General features: G+C 31.7%; 1 protein-coding gene across 1 annotated transcript in view; it reads right to left on the reverse strand.

Moving 5' to 3' along the window:
• Positions 1–4744, reverse strand: part of scn5lab (sodium channel, voltage gated, type V-like, alpha b) — a 132606-nt gene that overhangs the window by 31500 nt on the left and 96362 nt on the right. The gene's annotated exons all lie outside the window — the stretch shown is intronic.

Here is a 4744-nt window from a genome sequence, read left to right on the forward strand (position 1 = left end):
ATTTTTCCCATAGGGATTTGAAAAAAAATGCTTAAAGTGTTATAAGCCATGAACCAAACCAACCAGCTACGAGGACAATCAAAACATTTGAAGCAAAAAAGTACATGAGAATCTGACAAAGCGGCTTTAGTGAGGAAAATAACTACAATCCCAATTAGTTGAACTAAAAACAAAAGAAAGAAAAAAAAAGAAATATAGAAAGAAAAAAAAAGAAATATAAAACTGTTCAGTTAAGTTGTTGGTTGTATTTATAAAAACAAAAAATTGAAAGATAATTTCTCTCTCTCTATATATATATATATATATATACACACCAACCATACAAAGTAAAAATAAACACGTTGGACAAATATCATGAATTTAAAAAAAAATATTTTGTGGGAGTGTCTACAGGGGAAAATATTTCCTTTTGGTTGTTTTTTTGTTTTTGTTTTTGGTCACATCACTACACCTCACTAAATATTACTATGTTAAAATGTCCACCTATTTTAAACTTAAATTTAAAAATAAACTTAAATACACTTAAATGTACTTAAAATTGTAAGTATTATCAACTTGGTTGTATTTTAAATAATTTCTACATAAATTACATTAAACCAACTTTTAAAAAAATCAAGTTCAATTTCATATAACTTTTTTTTTTTAATTCAACTTATTTTGATGAGTTAAAGTAATTGCCATGACTTACAGATCATATCATTTTTTACAGTGTAGCATTTTAAAACAAAACTGCCTTTTTAAAAAAAAATAATAATAATATTGAATTAAAGAATATGCCAAGATGCATCATTTTTCAGAAATTAATAGATTATTCACATATTGATCAGAAGTCGTTCAGACTATAAGTGAGACGACAACACTAATTTTGCTGGCTTTTCCACTTTCAAAACCTCTTTGTCCAAATCAACATTTGAAAACGCAACTTCAAGAGACTTCAAAGAGCTTCCAAACACTTCAAAAGATCACAAACGCAGCTCCAGCGAGAACGTGGAGATCAATAGCTGAACTGCTCTACTGCGTGTAATACAAATACATCAGTAGAAATAAATGATGCCGTCAGCGTTGGGCTCATTAATGGAGCTGTAAAAGGTCCTCGTCTTGCTAATCTGTCAGTCTCTGCGTTCCAGACGCAGCTTTTATGTGACATAATCCCGGCTGGTATCACTCTGAAAGCCCGCCGTCTGTAACAATGAGTCCCTGCCATGAAATCCCATTTGAGCCTTGCATGGTCGTCAAAGCGTCTCCATTACTGGCATCTGAGCTCTTCTAAATTAACTTATTGCCTGTAAACTTAATAACAGGGTTATGGTAACAGGGTTCTCTCAACTCAATTTGTACCGATGCTCCTACTCTCCATTGGCGGCATCAGACATTTTAGCACCCGGGCATCACCATTCATCAAGCAATTAACAGCCATCAAAGCAAAATCAAAAGGGCTCAGAGTCTGGAGTTATTGGTGACTTCATTGCTTCATTGCTTCATAGATTTGATTTCTCAAAGAATATCCCGTGAACACAGACTCCACACACAGCAGTACAGATAGTCGTGTTTACTAAGCGCGTCACTATTATTAGAGCTTATACTTAAGGTTAGAGATCTGAGTACCAAACTTTAGACTTAGAATGTGGCTTATAGATTTGATTAGTACATTACATTTAGAAAGAATTAGGTTACCCTAAAGGACATTATATGAAAAGATCTGGCCCCATGTTTTCTGAGTTGTTGGTAGTTTATTGTTTTGAATTTCCCAGTTTCATTTTTTTTCTTTTTGTATAAGGTATTCTTAAATATTTAATTATTTTTAATTAAAAATATTTGTAAATTTACATTTATCATCATCATCATCATCAGCATTATATGTATATATAAAATTATAATATTATATATTTTTTACATTTCAGATTGTTTATTTATTTATTTATTTTTTAATTACCTATTTTAATTTAGTTTGGTATGACTTTTAGAATGTTGTTTCTTTTCATTCTTTTTAGTATCTGTAAGATTTGTTTTTACATAAATAATTTTAAACAATTGTAAATAAAAAAGGATACTATTTTGTGAAATTCCAAATACAAATATTTAAACTTCAAATTCAAATAAGTAATTCAACTTTAAAGAATTAAAATATTTTCTGGAAAATAAACCATTGATAGAAACAAAAAAATACAGCATTGTTGTTGATTTAAAAACAAATAAACAAACACAGATAAATTGTATCAGTGCAAGTCACATATTATTATTACATTCAGAAATAGTGTGAAATACTAGTACAAAAAAATAAAACGTTTATAAACATTATAAACACTAAAAACATGTATTTCAGTTTCCTCTCACTTCACAGCAAATCCTTTAAATTTAACAGTATTCAGAACAGAAGAGGAATGAAAAACATAAGTATAAAACAAAAATAAATTATAGTGGCATTCATTATAAACAACATTATATTTATTACACTTATTATTTATTTAAAGTGGAATGCGGAAAATGCATTATACAAATAAACTTGGGCTCACATACTTCTCTCATTCAGCACAAATCCAAAATGTTTTTGACATTAATTGCATGATATAAATCACTTTAGAATATGTCACAGCATGTTTCAGATGATTAAAAAACAAAACAAAACAAAAACCTTATATTCCGAAAAATATGGTACATTAAATCATCAACGCATTATGCATTGATTTCTCCTTTAAGTAGTAGTGCTTATTGCATTGCACTAGTTCAAGCAAAGTTTTTAGGCAAAAAAGCATCTGAAAGCCTCTTTCTCCTTTGTGTATTTCCCTTCAGAATGTGTGAACCTGCCCTTTTGACTTCTCCAGCAGAGAGCTGTTGACTGATTCAATTCAGTCATGCGAAAGTGTGCTATTATTCGATTTATAGGTGAGAAACCCGATCTCGTCTCAAATGCCGCTGAAATGCTGAAATGCGCGAGCGAGAATTATCAGAGGAAATACATGGCAGCTCATTTGCCATAAATCATTCACTCCTTCAAAACAGACGCCGTTTCAATGGGCCGCCCAGCGCAGCGATCTGATTGTTTTCTACCGTATGGCAATGAAGTCGACAGCTTATAAAGTGCAGATTTGAGGCACACGGAGCTGGTTGTGTAACGTTTTCGACACACACACACACACACGCACACACACACACTCACACACGCACGCGCACACACACACACGCACACGCAGGCACACACATGCATGCACACACACACACACACACACACACTCTCTCTCACACATACACACACACACACACACACACACGCACACACACACATACACACACACACACACACGGACACGTGTACTGTATGACAGATGTTGGTCGTTTCTCAGAATTAACTTACTTAGAGCAATTACACAGAACATAAAGACTCCCTTGAGCAGCAGCACACTTTAGCATACTTTTATAAAGAGCACTCATAATGGAAATAAGAGCATATTTAAATGTGAACTGAACTGTTATTTGCAATTCCATGAAAATTCATTACAGTTTAAATTTATACTAAAATACAACTTTAGAATTTTTTTGACCCACTTAAGTACATTTTATATGAATTTTAAATACAAATTTCGTTAAAATATACTATAAATCATGCAAGAAACATGCTAAATCATTCTAACAGCATGCTAAAAGATACTATCAACATGGTAAATCAATAGAAACATGTTAGCAACATAACCAAGCAATGCGCTGAAACATATAGAAACATGCTAGCAATTGTCATCAAACTTGACTCATCTGGTTTTAAAGTTAATGTTAAATACAATTTAAAACTTTTGACCCACTTAAGTACATTTTATATGTATTGTAATAATTCATTTTTTTTTCTTTGAAATTGTTAAAGTATAAATAGTTAAAATAGACTAAATCATGCTTACAACATGCTAAATTCTATTAGCTAAACTCTGATCTCGAGCCAAAGTGCTTCCCATTGATGTCCGAACGCAGCAGACGTCTCACATGCACCCTGCGCTCAGATCAGCGTTTTTAACATGTTGAGATGCATCTTATTGGGCCGGCGGTCGATGCATTAAATATGGAGTCAGTCAGTCATCATCAAATTAACTCAGGACCATTTCGTCTCTGACGGGCCTTTTCAAATCTTTGCTGACACAGGATATTCAATTTAATGCCCCATTGCCCTTTTAAATGTCAGTTCACTGGTTAATGTTTTACATCAAATCACCTGCACCTCAGAATGAGGGTAAACAGGAGGATCGTGACCGACACACGTGACTCTGATGTCTGCGACTGTCCTCAGAAAACATGAGACTGCAAATGTCTCGTACTTCTCCATGCATTTTCTCCATAAGGATTACAAAAATTATAATAATTTAAAAAATCTGATCCATGAACCAAATCAACCAGGTCTGAAATTAATTATAACGTTAGAACTATTCAAAGCAGAAACATGCTTGAAAATCCGGAAAAAGACACAGGTGCAAGAAAATAATTTTTTATATATTGCTGTATTTCCTAAAAAAAATTACAGCAGTAAATCATGATTTTTTCGTAACTAATTGTTTTAATTCAATACAAATAAAATTTTGTAAAGTGTTTAACATAATAAAAAAATATTTGCATTTTTGATAAACATGCAAAATATATATAAACATAAAAAATTAACAACAATTAAGATGTTTTGTAATTAAATCGTTTAATTCAGCATAAATTAAAATGTAAAGTATTTATAAAATGAATATATATATATATATATATATATATATAGAGAGAG

The sequence above is a fragment of the Sinocyclocheilus rhinocerous genome, unplaced genomic scaffold (genome assembly GCF_001515625.1).
Source record: "Sinocyclocheilus rhinocerous isolate Xijiao unplaced genomic scaffold, SAMN03320098_v1.1 scaffold6109, whole genome shotgun sequence".
NCBI lineage: Eukaryota > Metazoa > Chordata > Actinopteri > Cypriniformes > Cyprinidae > Sinocyclocheilus > Sinocyclocheilus rhinocerous.